Genomic DNA, 16,479 nt, shown 5'->3' with positions numbered 1-16,479 from the left:
TTCCCCTCTGGAGATTACTCTCAACACGGTTTTGAAAATGTGTCCAAGTCTTTCCCCAAGGCACTGCAAATTTCCCCAAGGCCGTACAGAAAGGAGCATGAGGGTAGGCGAGGGCAGCTTATGACCTGGAGAGGATCCAGGAAAGTGGTCCCACTCCAGCACCCCTGACCATCCCACTGGGGGCTGCCCATGGACCCCAAGTGTCCTGGCACCTCATGCAGTCAGCTGCAACCTCCCGACTGTCAACTATCTCCTAGGTAGACAGTTTCACCCTCTTAGGAACTTCTCCTCTCCTCCAGGGAAAAGACCCTGAGACATCTCTCCGGTCTGAAAGGCCATGACCCCACCCCTCCCAACCACCATAGCTGAGGGCCTAGGACCCTGCCACACACCACACGCTGACTGGGGGTGGGAGCCACGGTGGGCAGAGGTGGAAACACTACACGTGGTGATCCCCAGGACTATGGAGCAGCAGGGATGAGGTGGTGGAGGGGAAGAATCGAGGCTGAAATCTCCAAGGCAACGCTGCCTAAGAGATGGGAAGTCTCCTTCTTCACATCCACTCACCTCTGTGGCACACAGTCCAGGAGAGATGGTTTCCCCACTGGCCTATAAGAACCTCAGGGCAGGCCGGGCACAGTGGCTCACGCGTGTAATCCTAGCACTTTGGGAGGCCGAGGCTGGGGGGATCACCTGAGGTCAGGAGTTTGAGACCAACCTGGCCAATATGGTGAAACCCCATCTCTACTAAAAATATAAAAATTAGCTGGGTGTGGTGGCATGCGCCTGTAATTCCAGCTACTTGGGTGGCTGAGATAGAAGAATCACTTGAACCCAGAAAGTGGAGGCTGCAGTGAGCCGAGAACACACCACTACTCTCCAGCCTGGGCAACAAAGTGAGAGTCCATTTCAAAACAACAACAACAACAAAAAAAGAACTTCAGGGCAAGACCATGTCTCCCCCCCAGTCCCATCTGTCCTCAGCCCCACCCTAAGAACCTAACACACAGCAGGTGACTTCTCTCCTGCTTGGAACGCTCTCCCTGCACTACCCCAACCCCAAACCTGGTTAGTTCCTGTTCACATTTCAGCAAAGGTGGTACCTCCTGCAGAAGGCCTTCCCTGATCTCTCCCTGCCTCAGTTCCCAAAGTACCCTGTAATACCCGAATGCAGTGCTTCTTACTCTGATGAGCTTGTCTGCTTGTCTCCGTCTACTGGGTTGCCCAAGGGTTTTGTTCCTGTCATCTCCCCAGAGGTTGGGATAGAGCCTGATATCCAGCAGGCGCTCAATATATGTGCCCTAAGTGAAGACAGGTGCCGCTGATTAAGCCCCTGCAATATACAGGACCCAGTGCTAAGCAAACATTGGACATACTTTATACTTCAATGAACTCTCAACTACCTCACATGGTGGGTGTTATCATTCCTCTTTTGAAAAAAAAAGAAAGAAACCAAGACTGGCCAGGTGTGGTGGCTCATGCCTGTAATCCCAGAACTTTGGGAGGCAGAGACAGGAGGATTGCTTAAGCCCAGGAGTTCAAGACCAGCCAAGGCAACATGGCAAAACCCTGTCTCTACAAAAAAAAAAAATTTAAAAATTAGCCCAGCATGGTGGCACACACTTTTAGTCCCAGCTACTCAGGATGCTGAAGTGGGAGGATCACCTGAGCCCAGGAGGTTGAGGCTGCAATAAGCTATGATTGTGCCACTATACTCCAGACCTGGCAACAGAGTGAGACCCTGTCAAAAAGAAAAAAAGAAAAGAAAAGCAAAGAAACCAAGACTATAACATTAGCTTGTATTATCCCTCATTAGGAATTTTAACCTTTATCTCTCCGGCCCCAAAGCCTGTGCTCCTAACCACTAAACTAAATGATTCCCCTTCCTTGCTTCTCAGGGGTCTTATTAATCTAGCCCAGGGGGGCTGGGTGCAGTGGCTCATGCCTATAATCCCAACACTTTGGGAGGCTGAAGTAGGTGGATCACTTGAGGTCAGGAGTTCAAGACTAGCCCAACATGGTGAAACCCCGACTCTACTAAAAAAAATACAAAAATTGGTTGGGCGTGGTGGCACACACCTGTAGTCACCACTACTCCGGAAGCTGAGGCCAGAGAATTGCTTGAACCCAGGAAGCAGAGGCTGCAGTGAGCTGAGATCATACCACTGTAATCCAGTCTGGGCAACAGAGAGGGACTCTGTCTCAAAAAAAAAAAAAAAAAAAAAAAAAAAAAAAAAAAAAAAAACTATCCCAGACAGAAGCAGCAATGCCACTCTGGCCTGGCAACCTGGGGCAACCTCGTGCCTGGCTCAGACACAACTGTTTTCCTCCTCTGGCACCTGTGTCCTACCCCAGGTTGCCTTTTCTTCTGGTGATGCTTCCATGCAAGTGAGTAGTCCCAGACCCCATCCCTGGCCTCAGGAGCTCCTGAGCAGGAGGTCCTCAAGTCAGATGAGAAAATGGAGGTCCTGGCAGGGGGAACACCCAAGCTGGGTCTGGATAAAGGATGTAGCCTGGGGGTTTCAGGCTGGAAGGTGGCCATGGGGCAGCAGGAATGCTCTGTTGGGTGGTCAGGACCCGGGTTCTTGTCCCCACCTTCACCACTCATTGGGCCATTTGGACCAGACATACCCACAGACTCAGACCTACCCTGATTGGGAGTAAAGAGAGGCCATGGCTCCCTGCCATCCAGCGATGTTTCTGCTTCCGTCCGAGGCCACCACGGTGCCTATAGGCTAGCCAGGGGATTTGGGCCCCCAAACCTGAAGCTCCACCTGCTTTCAGACAGGCTTCCTTCTTGCTGTCCCAAGCTCTACTACTGGCCTGATGACAGCCAGGACAGAGGGCAGGGACTAACATTTACAGCATGTTTACTAAGCCAGATTTGATGCTAGTGCTCTGTGTGATCCTTGCAGCCATCCTGAGTGACAGGTACTGTTATCAACTCCATTTCACAGATAAGCAAACGGGGCTCACACAGGGCTAAATGATTTGCCCAAGGTGCGACAGTTTGTAATGTCACAGTCAGTGGGGAGCAGTGGGGTGGGGGCTTCCCTGGCAGTCCAATCCCTTTCTCCCCAACACATCACTGAGTCTGGCTAAATATCTTCAGTGTTCCCACTGGCCACCGGAGAAAGTCCAAACACCCTGCCTGATATTTGAGGTAGTCAAGGCACTGACTGCCCCATGCTCTCTTTCCAGCCTCACCACCCATCCCTTGCCCGTACCTGCTCTATATCCCCGCAGGGTGGGCACTACCACTCCAGAACGACATCTCAGCTCCATCCTTGCTCTGGCTTGGAATGGCTGTCCTACTCCTCTTCATTTTCAGAGCCTCCTCCCCCTCAACCCTGCCTCCTCTTACTCCCTTACTTAAAAGAGAAAGAATCTTTTTTTTAAAAAAAGAGATGAGATGTTGCCCAGACTGGATTTAAACTCATGAGCTCAAGTGATCCTCCCCGCTCAGCCTCCTGAGTAGTTGGGATTACAGACATGAGCCACCCTAACACCCAGCTAACTCCCTTACTTCTCACTGAGCTTCCCCCGACCCTGTGCTCTAACCCCTCAGTGTTGATGACCCTGGCCTGCTGGCAGTCCTAAGCTGTAGGCTGTGTCTCACAGGTGATGCCACTTTCCTAGGTGGCAGCCTTTTCTCTGGGAAAGTTCAAATTGGTTTTAGGGTTCCTGGCATCCCCTGCGGCGTCTTGCATCCTGCATGTTCCATTAATATCTGGGGAAATGAATTGAAAGAATCCAGGGTCAGAGGCTCCTCTTTTTCTGCCCCATGGAGGCCCCGCACCACCACTAGGGGCTCCAGAGTGCACTCCTCCCATAGGACTGTGATTGGGAATTGAGCAGGAGGGAACGGGACTAAGGGAGGGTCCAAAAGGAAGCTGAGGGTCAGCATAGTGGCAGTTCCCCAGGGATTTGGTCTAAGCTTCTCTGCTTCCTCCCTCCCCAAACAGAGCAGCGTGGTGAAAAAGAGGCCAGGCCTGAGGATTGGAAAACTGCAGATCCAGCTCCACCACCCAAGGCCATGTGAGCTTAAGCAGGCCACGTCCTTTCTCTGGGCCTCAGCGCCCCAACTCTGAGTCAGGCAGTGGATGGTATCCAAAGCCCCTTCAAGCTCTAGGCTCTGCATTTTCGAGGTGGCACAACCTCCCAAGCTGGCTGGGAAAATTCCTACTGCTTTGGGTTCTAAGGCAGGACTTGTAAAGGCCCAGGTCTCCTGGCCCCAGGTCAGGAAGGAAGAACAGGCTGCGGCAACCACACACTGCTGGGTCCAAGCCAGAGTGCCCTCTGGGGCAGTCTGATCCTATCCATACTCCTCACTCCTGTCATTCTCCTCCAGCTTTATGTACTTCAACCAAATACTTCACCCACACACCTGACATCACCTCCAAAGCACGGCTGGAAGGAGGGGTCACATTCCCACAGATGCCACCACTGCCCAGCCCAGGGCCTGCCTGCCACCAGGAGGCAGAAATACCCTTGTCAAAACAAACCCACCCAGTTCCTCCCACCAGGGAGGCACCCATGGGAGAGGCCAATGTGCTCCTTTGTGCCCTGGGGGATCTGGCCAGAGGTGCCTGCTGTGGTGCTGACGAGAAGGTGGTCATCCGGTGGGGCACCCATGGCCTGTGGGCCCAGCACAACATGTCCTGAAGTCTGAGCAGGATGAAGACACCCTTGGGGGGCTATGTAGTAAAGTACAAAAGACAAAGGCAAGTCTGGGTTCAAATCCCAGCTCTGCTATTCACAATATGAAAACTGGACAAAGACACTGGAGCTCTTAGAGGCTCAGTTTCCCATCTACAAAATGGGGGCAATACCTACTAAGCCATGGGGTTGCTCTGGGATTGAGAGAGATGGTTTATGTAAGGAGCCGCACCCAGTGAGATTTCAGAGAACAGCGGCTATGTTTGCCCATTCTTTTCTGGGATGCAGCATGAACTGGGAGCTCAGACCAAATCACCGTTGAATGGTGAATTACCTGCACTCAGCTGAAGAGCCATACCCTTTCACACACCCACCTCCTCCTCCCCACTCAGCTTGTTTCCCTCCTCCCACCCCATTTCACCCCCAGACTCGCATTTTTGGGGCTGCAAGGGACCTCAGAGATCATTTAGTTCCTTCATGTCACAGCAGCCCAGAGACATCAAGAAACTACCAAGGTCACTGAGCAAGAACCCCCAGCCGGGCGCCCTCTCCAGATGCCCGTGTGGCCTGCTTGCTGCTGAGTGAGGCTGCTCTGCTCAGCAAAGCAGAGGCCCAGCCAGGGCTGTGCTGTGGGGACAAGGAAGCTACCTACCAGTCTTCACCGGCCATGTCAAGCACAGCCCCAGATTATTCAGGCAGTGCTGGGCAACCTGAGAAAGGAAGGCCGCTCCATGTCAGGCCTCTGTGGACAGGTTTCCAGGGTGCTCAGCTCCCTCTCCTCACACACTGTCGATGGGACCACAGGCAGCCCCTCCCCACAAGTCTCCAGTGTGGCCCATGTCCAATGCCTGCCTCTGTGTGGCATTCGAGACCCTGCTGCCCCACCTCCTACTGCCTGCCACTTTCCCTCTGCTACATCCCTACCACCTCTTCATTACCCCATCCCACCCTGCAGTTCACTCCGCTGGAACAGCCTTCCTGACAAGCTCTTTCTCCCCCTCCCCACCCAGTTCCCACACACACTGGAACTTCTTCTATGACCTCCCTCCCCTCCAACACAGAGCTAGTTGTTCCCCTTGCAATCGCTTCTAGCAGAGAGCCAGCTGCACTACAATTCCTTCCTTACATGTCCTGTCCCCACTGTATTAAAGCCCCATGAGAGAGGACAAGAGCCTTGCCCTTCATTTCCATCCCCAGCACCCCAGGGTGGCTGGCATTACAGCAGGGCCCAGTTATTGTTTACTGGACAAATAAAGAAATGGGCCAATGCAGTCACATATGCATCTCTTGCACATCCTGCTTTTGGAGAATATAGATAATGGCTAAGTGTGCATGCCTTGGAATCTGGGTTCGGATCCCAGCTCTGCCATTTACCAGCAGCCTGACAAGTTATTTACCAGCAGCCTGACACTGGGCAAGTTATTGAACCTCTCTCAGCATAGGTTTCTCACCTATAAATTAGGAATAACAATCATAAAACCTACCTCAAGAAGGTTACTAGGAGGATCAAACAAGGCATATAAAGAGGCCTATAGGTGTTATCTTAATTTCTGTGACTATTTCCTTGATGATGTCTCTCCCTCCCAGAATGAGAATCTTTATCATCTGCCTTTTGAACTCCTAACCACATTTCCAGGCCCTGCCCAAATCTTCTGTCCTCCAGAAGCATCATCTGGATATGCAGCCCAGCTCTTCTTCCTTCTCCCATCTCCATTCATGCAACAAGTTTGACCCATAGCACCAACCAATGCCAAGAGTTCTGTGAGTTAGTCTTGCCTTCCCCACTTGTATTTGTTCATTCTCGAATTGCTGTAATGAAATACCTGATGGGCGCGGTGGCTCATGCCTGTAATCCCAGCACTTTGGGAGGCAGAGGTGGGCAAATCACCTGAGGTCAGGAGTTCAAGACTAGCCTGGCCAACATAGCAAAACCCCATCTCTAAGAAAAAATGCAAAAATATTAGCTGGGTGTGATGGCACACACCTGTAATCCCAGCTACTTCTGAGGCTGAGGTAGGAGAATCACTTGAACCTGGGAGGAGGAGGTTGCAGTGAGCGGAGATCGCACCACTGCACTCCAGCCTGCATGATGGAGTGAGACTCCATCTCAAAAAAAAAAAAAAAGAATTAACTGTCTCATGGTTCCATAGGCTGTACAGGAAGTATAGCAGCTTTTGCTTCTGGAGAGGCCTCAAGAAACTTACAATCATGGCAGAAGACGAAGGGAAAGCAGGCACATCTTACCTGGCCAGAGAAGGAGCAAGAGAGAGAGAGAGGGGAGGTGCCTCACACTTTTAAACAACCTGATTTTGTGAGAACTCACTATCATGAGAACAGCACCAAGGCACTAAGGGGGAAATCCGCCCCCATGATCCAGTCACCTCCCAACAGGCCCCATCTCCAACACTGAGGATCACAATTTAACATGAGATTTGGGTGGGGACACAGATCCAAACCATATCACTGCCAGACTGCACACTTGCTGAAGGCAGGGCCTGCTTCTTACACTCCTCCTGCGTCCCTCCAGACACCCAGCCTAGAGGTCCGTGTAGAACAAAACTTGTAGCACTTCACATTTGGTCCTCACCCTGTGAAGCAAGTGCTGCCATGACCCCAGTTTTACAGATGAAGAAACCAAGGCACAAGAGATCATTTGCCTACATTGCCTCAGCTAATAGGTAGTGGAGCTGGGATTCAAGCGCAGCCTGACCCCAAATCCTGTGAGCTTTCCACGCTCCCACACAGCCTCCCTTCCTCTAGCTGATGACAGCGTGCCTTCTGAGATCACCCTTGCCTGCTGGTTTGCCATTTGCAACCTAGCTCTGGTGCCTCATCAGTTTGCTGCCCAGCTCCATGTTTTTCCCAGAAAACCCACAGTTGTGGCTTAGGAAAGGGCCTGAACTCAGTTGCACTTGGATTTGTTAAACCACAGCCTCTGGCTATCACCCATGGCTGCCTCCTCCTCTGGGGTAGGCCACTTTGTGGTTCTGACCTCCTGTTGCCCTACTGGGTAAAGCAGGAAAGAAAACCACTACCTGCCCCGTCTCTATACTCTCATGGGATAAAGGGAGAGAAATAAAAATTCAATTTCAAGGCCATTCCAGGACCACTGGCTTTCAGCCCTGGGCTAAGCAGCACACTTGCTTTACGGTCTGTGCCACACAACACCAGCATTTGCCGCGGGCTCTCCCTGCCCTTCCCGTTATCAGACACTCAAAGCCAATGGGTGAGGCTGGGATGGATGTTGCCCCCATCTAACCAGCGAGGAGCCTGGGCCTGGATTCAGGCATTCTGGGCACCCAGCTGTGATTTAGGTAGTCCCCTATCTGTGCTAATTGCCTATTGGTATTCCCAAACCAACTAAATCCAACTCACCAGGAGCTGGGCTCCAAGAGTCATGACTTTGAAGCAAGCCTGCAAGGAAGTCAAAATCAGTCGGGGTCCAGTGTTTAGAAAACCAGTGCTAAAGAGGGCCCCATCCTTAGGTAGATAGGGGTTCGATTCCACTTCTATCCATCCCAGCTCTGTGACCTTGGCAAGTCACTCATCTCTTTGAGCCTTGGGTCCCTCACTTGCAAAATGGGAATGTTAAGATGGTAAAGTAAATATGGCTGAATGTTGAATGTAGGGAGAGGGTTTAATGATGTCTATCGTATTCTCTCAATTTCTTCAAGTGTTCTGAAATTTTTTTCCCAATAAAAAGTTTTGAAGGAAAAAGACTTCCATGCTGTGACTGCTGATAGAAACTCTTTGGTCTGGCCCTGAACCTTTACAGTCTCATCCTAACAGATCTTGCCAGTTAGATTTCTACCAAGTCTCACCTACACTCTATGCCGTCAGGTTTTAGTATGGAAATAGCTCCAGGCATAAGTTCTACTTTCAAATGTAGGCACAATTAATAAATTAATGGTTAATTAATAATTAATTAATACAATACAAATTAATTTTTTAAGTATGAGGGATAACTTATTAGAAAGAGAAAGCATTTTTTTTTTTTTTTTTTTTTGAGACATAGTCTCACTCTATCACCCAAGCTGGAGTGCAGTGGTGCAATCACAGCTCACTGCAGCCTCAACTTCCTGGGCTCAAGTGATCCTCCCATCTCAGCCTCTTGAATAGTTGGGACTACAGGTATGTACCACCATACCTGGCTAATTAAAAAACATTTTTTTTTTTTTTTTGTAGAGACTCACTCTGTTGCCCAGAGTCTCAAACTCCTGGACTCAAGCAATCCTCCTGCCTCAGCCTCCCAAAGTGCTGGGATTACAGCCATGAGCCACAGTGCCCAGCCAGAAAAACAACTATTAGAAAGAAAAAAATACAGTGTAACCAGATGAGAAATTAACTGTGTAAAGGATAAATTTATGGCACAGGATAGGGCTTTGGATTGACTGTGTATAAAAGGCATGACCTAAGGAAGTAAGAAATCTATAATGTTAGAATCTGGTAAAATAAAATTTGGTGACCTCCAGCTTTGTTTAGTGTTTCCTCACTGGCTAAGTTCAAGTCTCAGCCCTGTCACTTAATACTGTGTAATCGCTGGGCGCTGTGGCTCAAGCCTGTAATCCCAGCACTTTGGGAGGCCAAGACGGGCGGATCACGAGGTCAGGAGATCGAGACCATCCTGGCTAATACGGTGAAACCCCATCTCTACTAAAAAATACAAAAAACTAGCCGGGCGACGAGGCGGGTGCCTGTAGTCCCAGCTACTCGGGAGGCTGAGACAGGAGAATGGCGTGAACCCGGGAGGCGGAGCTTGCAGTGAGCTGAGAGCCGGCCACTGCACTCCAGCCTGGGCGACAGAGCAAGACTCCGTCTCAAAAAAAAAAAAAAAAAAAATACTGTGTAATCTTGGGCAAGTTACTTAACCTCTCTGAATCTCCATTGCCTGTATGTAAAAAAGTGACAAGATCCTATACTTCAGTGAGGATCAAATGAGAAAACAGACATGTAAACACACCATGTTCTAGAAAGTTCCACACACATTTGAAGTATTATCATCCTCATGACAGCTTGGCCAGCAGACTTCATCGCACATTATTAAAGGACAGCTCACAGAATGACTCAGGGCATAGAGGAATTCGGATTTTTTGGAATATCTGACTCAAGGATTCACCCCTCTTAACACTATTTATATAAAGCAATTTCCCCCTCCCTGGGGTTCCGGATTCCTGGCCCGCACAGAATTTTCATCAGTTCTCATGATGTGTTATTTTGGCATAAAATGCCATCAGGCCTGAAAACTTCACCTTCCATTTCTGAGTTCTCAAGTTGGATCAGGCTTGGGTGCAGATTGGGAGTGGGGGAAGGACACACCCATACTCAGAGGGGAAGCTCCCAAATCCGAAACAAACACAAAACCACACAAAAATGCCCTCTACAAGGTCCCTTTGTGTTGGAATCACGCACGGGGGTGAGGTTCCTGGGTGATACTGAGCCCGGTTTCCTGGTGATCCATCCCGTGGAAGGTACATCTGGTGCTACCAGATTCTGAAGGGCAATCAGCCCCAGTGTCCCTTCCATCTATATCAAGATAGGTGACACCATCTATGCACATCACCTCCACCTACCCACATCAGAGGGCTTTCTGTGGTGAATGTACAACACACACCAGCATGATCTCCACTCTGCAGAGACAGAGAGCGCACTCCTTGGCAGTGAGCGTTTGTTGGTGAGAATTGGTTACCTTTTATTTCCGATGGCATCCCCACCGAGTCTCACTGTGGCCAGCTTCTAGTAGATGATGGGCTCTTGGAAGGCAGGTACCATAGCACACTGATGTTTGTCACTCTACCCCCTGGCATACAGTAGACCTTCAACAAATGTTCATATCAATACATTGAAATCCACCTGCAATCTCTTCTGTATTTTCCAGGTAAGACATGAAAAGGCCTTGGCCATCCGTGTGTGCCTGGTTTTCACTAACGCATTCACTCATTCATTCTTTCATTCACCTGTTCACTCATTTGTTCAACAGTAACTCAGCATGTGTTGGGCACTAGGTAGCAGAAAGTGACTCACTGTAATCAATGCTCAGCAGAAGTTTGTACAAAGGGCCAGGTGTGCTGGTAATCTCAGCACTTTGGGAGGCTGAGGTGGGTGGATCACCTGAGGTCAGGAGTTCGAGACCAGCCTGGCCAACATGGTGAAAACCCATCTCTACTAAAAATACAAACATTAGCTGGGATTGGTGACTGGTGCCTGCAATCCCAGCTACTCGGGAGGCTGAGACAGGAGAATTGTTTCAACCTGGGAGGCGGAGGTTGCAGTGAGCCGAGATCCTGCCACTGCACTCCAGCCTGGGAAACAGAGCAAGATTCCATCTCAAAAAAAAAAAAAAAAACCCGGCCACTGCACTCCAGCTTGGGCGACAGAGCGAGACTCCGTCTCAAAAAAAAAAAAAAAAAAAAAAAAAAAAAAAGTTTTACAAAGAACAATGGAAGCAGAAAGGCAGATTAGTTCTTAGTTATGCTTTTCAGAGGTGGCAAAGATGGTGAAGATGTTTCAGAGGAAATGGCACTTCTGTTGGGCCTTGAGTGATTAGCAGGAAGTCCATGAGCAGAAAAAAGGAAGAGCAGCAGCATCCGGGATGAGAATAGCACAAACAGAGGAGAAGAGAGGCCAGGATATGTATCTGTATCTTGTTGCCCAGGGCTAGGTTTCGGAGAGAGGAACAGTGGGTGAGGCCAGAAACAGGGCTAAGACAGTACAAGAAAGGCCCAAGAACGCCATGCTAAGAGTGGGTTCATTCATCCTATGGCTAACAAGGACGCATTACAGATTTTTGGGCAAGAGCAAGCCATGATCTGCTTTTTTTTATTTTTTAATTTTTGTGGGTACATGGTAGGTGTATATATTTATGGGGTATGTGAGATATTTTGATACAGGCATATAATGCATAATAATCATATCAGGATAAATGGGGTATCCATCATCTTAAGCATTTACCCTTTGTGTTACAAACAATGCAATTATGCTCTTTTAGTAATTTTAAAATGTACAATAACTTATTGTTGGCTATACTCTATTGTGCTATCAAATACTAGATCGTCTTCATTTATCTAACTATATATTTGTACCCATTAACCAGTCTCCCTTCCCCCCACCCCTGGCCTGGCCCCTCTATCCTTCCTAGGCTCTGACAACCAGAAATTTTTTTATTTCCATGGGATTTGGGGGTACAGGTGGTATTTGGTTACATAAGTTCGTTAGTGGTCATTTGTGAGATTTTGGTGCTCCCATCACCTGAGTAGTATACACTGAACCCAATTTGCAGTCTTTTATCCCTCACCCCCCACCCACCCTTCTCCCAAGTCCCCAAAGTCCATTGTATCATTCTCGTGCCTTTGCATCCTCATAACTTAGCTCCCACTTATGAGTGAGAACATACAATGTTTGGTTTTCCATTCCTGAGTTATTTCACTCAGGATAATAGTCTCCAGCTCCATCCAAGTTCTGGCAACCATTTTTCTACTCTCAATCTCTCATGAGTTCAACTGTTTTAATTTTTAGCTTCCATAAATGAGAACGTACAAAGTTTGTCTTTCTGTACCTGGCTTATTTCACGTAACATAATGACCTTCAGTTCCATCCAAGTTGTTTCAAATGACAGGATCTCATTCTCTTTATGGCTGAATAGTACTTATTTGTGTATATTTACTACATTTTCTTTATCCATTTGTCTGCTGATGGACACTTTGGTGGCTTCCAATTCTTGGCAATTGTGAACAGTACTGCAATAAACACACAAGTGCAGATATTTCTCCAATATACTGATTCCCTTTCTTTTGGGTATATATCTAGCAGTGGGATTGCTGGATCATATGTTAGCTCTATTTTTAGTTTTTTGAGGAACCTGCAAATGTTCTCCATAGTGGTTATATTAATTTACCTTCCCACCAACAGTGTACGAGGGTTCCCCTTTCTCAGCGTTGTTACCAGCATGTTATTGACTATCTTTTGGATAAAAGCCATTTTAAATGGGGTGAGACGATGTCTCACTGTAGTTTCGATTTGCATTTCTCTGATGATCAATGGTGTTGAGTACCTTTTCACATATCTGTTTACCATTTGTATGTCTTCTTTTTAGAAATGTCTATTCAGATCTTTTGCCCATTTTTTAACCTTTCCTCTGGTGCTGAGTTTGCCCATTTGAATCAGATTATTAGATTTTTTCCTACAGACTTGTTTGAGCTTCTTATACATTCTGGTTATTAATCCCTTGTCACATGGGTTGTTTGCAAATATTTTCTCCTATTCGGTGGGTTGTCTCTCTGTTGATTGTTTTCTTTGCTGTGCAGAAGCTTTTTAACTTAATGTGATCCCATTTGTCTATGTTTCTTGGTTACCTGTGCTTGTGGGGTATTATATTACTCAAGAAATCTTTGCCTAATCCAATGTCTTGGCAAGTTTCTCCAATGTTTTCTTTCAGTAGTTTCATAGTTGGAAGTCTTAGGTTTAAGTCTTTAATCCATATTGAATTTTTCTATATGGTAAGAGACAGGGGTCTAGTTTCAGTCTTCTGCATATGGGTATGTAGTTTTCCCAGCGCCATTTGTTGAAGAGATTGTCCTTTCCCCAGTTATATTGTTGGCATCTTTGTTGAAAATGAGTTCACTGTAGATGTATGTATTTGCTTCTGAGTTCTCTACTCTGTTTCATTGGTCTATGTGTCTGTTTTTATGCCAGTACGATGCTGTTTTGGTTACTATATAGCTTTGTAGTAAAATTTGAAGTCAGATAATGTGATTCCTCCAGTTTTGTTTTTTTCTCAGGGTAGCTTTGGCTATTCTGCATCTTTTGTGGTTCCATATAAATTTTAGGTTTTGTTTTTTCTATTTCTGTTAAGAATGTCACTGGTATTTTGATAGGGATTGCATTGAATCTATAGGCTGCTTTAGGTAGTATGGACATTTTAACAATATTAATTCTCCCAATCCATGAACATGGAATATCTTTCCATTTTTTTGTGTGTCCTCTTCAATTTCTTTCATCAATGTTTTATAGTTTTCATTATAGAGATCTTTCACTTCTTTGGTTAAGTTAATCCTAGGTTTATTTTTAGCTATTGTAAGTGAGATTACTTTCTTGATTTCTTTTTCAGATAGTTCGCTGTTAGAATATAGAAATACTACTGATTTTTATATGGTGATTTTGTATGCTGCAACTTTATTGAATTTGCTTATCAGTTCTAACAATTTTTTTGGTGGAGTCTTCAGGTTTTTCCAAATATGAGACTATATCTGCAAACAAGGATAATTTTATTTCTTCCTTTCCAATTTGGATGCCCTTTATTTCTTTCTCTTGTCTGATTGCTCTAGCTAGGACTTCCAGTACTATGTTGAATAACAGTGGTGAAAGTGGGCATCCTTGTTGTGTTCCAGATTTTGGAGGAAAGGCTTTCAGGTTTTACCCACTCAGTACGATACTAGCAGTGGGTCTGTTATATAAGGCTTTTATTGTGTTGAGATGTTTATCATGCACAGATGTTGAATTCCATCAAATGCTTTTTCAGCATCAATTGAAACTATTATATGTTTTTTCCTTAATTCTGTCGATATAATGCAACAATGTTCATCAAGGATATGGTCCATAGTTTTCTTTGATGTGTTTTTGTCTGGTTTTGGTATAATAATAATACTGGCCTCTTAGAATTTTTGGAAGTATTCCCCCCTCAATTTTTCAGGATAGTTTGAGTAGGATTGGTATTAGTTCTTTCTTGTTGTTGTCATTTGAGACAGGGTCTTGCTCTGTCACCTAGGCTGGAGTGAAATGGGGTGATCATGGTTCACATGGCCTCTGCCTCCAGGGTTCAGGTGATCCTCCTATCTCAGCCTCCCAACTAACTGGGACTACAGGCATGCACCACCACACCCAGCTAATTTTTGTATTTTCAGTAGAGACGGAGCTTCTCCATGTTGCCCAGGCTGGTCTTGAACTCCTGAGCTCAAGTGCTCTCCGCACCTCAGCCTCCCAAAGTGCTGGGATTATAGGCATGAGCCACACCACCTGGCCTGGTATTAGTTCTTATTTAAATGTTTGATAGAATTTAGCATTAAAGCCACAGGGTCTCAGGCTTTTCTTTGCCAGGAAACTTCTTATTACAGCTTTGATCTTCTTACTTGTTATTGGTGTGTGCGGGTTTTGGATTTCTTCATGGTTCAATCCTGGTAGGTTGTACATGTCTAGGAATGTATCCATTTCCTCTAGGTTTTCCAGCCTATTGGAAATCATATAGTTGTTCACAGTAGCCACTAATGATCCTTTGAGTTTCTGCAGTATCAGTTGTAATGTCTCCTTTTTCGTCTCTGATTTTATTTATTTGGGTCTTTTTTCCTCTAACTAGGTCTGGTTAAAAGTTTGTTGATTTTATCTTTTCAAAAAACCAACTTTTTGTTTTATTGATCTTTTGTATTGCTTTCTTCATTTCACTTTTATTTATTTCTCTTCTGATCTTTATTATTTCTTTTCTTCTACTAATTTTGGGTTTAGTTTGCTTTTGCAAACCTCTTAAGCCTGCTTTCAATATATCCCATAGGTTTTGGTATGTTGTATTCCCATTATCATTTGTTTCAAGAAATTTTTCAATTTCCTTCTTAATTTCTTCAATAGCCCACTGGTCATTCGAGGCATATTACTTAATTTCCATGTGTTTGTATAGTTTCCAAAATTCCTCTGTTATTGTTTTTTAGTTTTATTCCATTGTGGTCAGAGAAGATACTTGATATGATTTCAATTAAAAGTTTTTTTTTTAGACGGAGTCTCACTCTGTCACCCAGGCTGGAGTGCAGTGGTGCAATCTCGGCTCACTGCAAGCTTGGCCTCCTGGGTTCACTCCATTCTCCTGCCTCAGCCTCCCAAGTAGCTGGGGCTACAAGCACCCATCACAATGCCCGGCTAATTTGTTTGTATTTTTAGTAGAGATGGGGTTTCACCATGTTAACTAGGATGGTCTCAATCTCCTGACCTCATGATCCACCTGCCTCAGCCTCCCAAAGTGCTGGGATTAGAGACATAAGCCACCGCGCCCAGCCAAAAATTTTTTTAAAGACTTGTATTGTGGTCTAACATGGTCCATCCTTGAGAATGATCCATGTGCTGAGCAGAATGTGTATTCTGCAACTATTAGATGAAACGTTCTGTAAGTATCTATTAGGTCCATTTGGTCTATAATACGTATTAAGTCCAATGTTTCTTTGTTGATTTTCTGTCTGGATGGTCTGTCCAATGCTGCAAGCAGGGTCCTCCAGTGTTGGATGTGTATATATTTACAATTGTTATATCTTCTTGCTGAACTGACCCTTTTATCATTATATAATAGCTTTGTCTCTCTAAAGTTTTTATCCTGAAATCTATTTTGTATGATATAAATATAGCCAGTCCTGCTCTTTTTTGGTTTCCATTGACCTGGAACATCTTTTTACATCTCTTTATTTTTAGTCTATGTGTGCCTTTGTAGGTACAATGCATTTCTTGTAGGCAACATATCACTGGGTCTGTTGTTTGTTTGTTTTATTATTATACTTTAAGTTCTAGGGTACATGTGCACAATGTGCACGTTTGTTACATATGTATACATGTGCCATGTTGGTGTGCTGCACCCGTTAACTCGTCATTTACATTAGGTATATCTCCTAATGCTATCCCACCCCCCTCTCCCTACCCGACAGGCCCCAGTGTATAATGTTCCCCACCCTGTGTCCAAGTGTTCTCATTGTTCAATTCCCACCTATGAGAGAGGACAAGTGGTGTTTGGCTTTCTGTCCTTGCGATAGTTTGCTCAGAATGATAGTTTCTAGCTTCATCCATGTCCCTACCAAA

At 46.1% G+C, this 16,479-nt stretch overlaps 1 protein-coding gene across 7 annotated transcripts in view; it reads right to left on the bottom strand.

Annotated features, from left to right (window-relative positions):
• DAPK2 (death associated protein kinase 2) overlaps positions 1 to 16,479 on the bottom strand; it is a 143,429-nt gene that overhangs the window by 36,421 nt on the left and 90,529 nt on the right. The window lies entirely within an intron of this gene.

The sequence above is a fragment of the Rhinopithecus roxellana genome, chromosome 5 (genome assembly GCF_007565055.1).
Source record: "Rhinopithecus roxellana isolate Shanxi Qingling chromosome 5, ASM756505v1, whole genome shotgun sequence".
NCBI lineage: Eukaryota > Metazoa > Chordata > Mammalia > Primates > Cercopithecidae > Rhinopithecus > Rhinopithecus roxellana.
The sequence above is the reverse complement of the archived record's forward strand: the minus strand, read 5'-3'. Positions and strand labels throughout refer to the sequence as shown.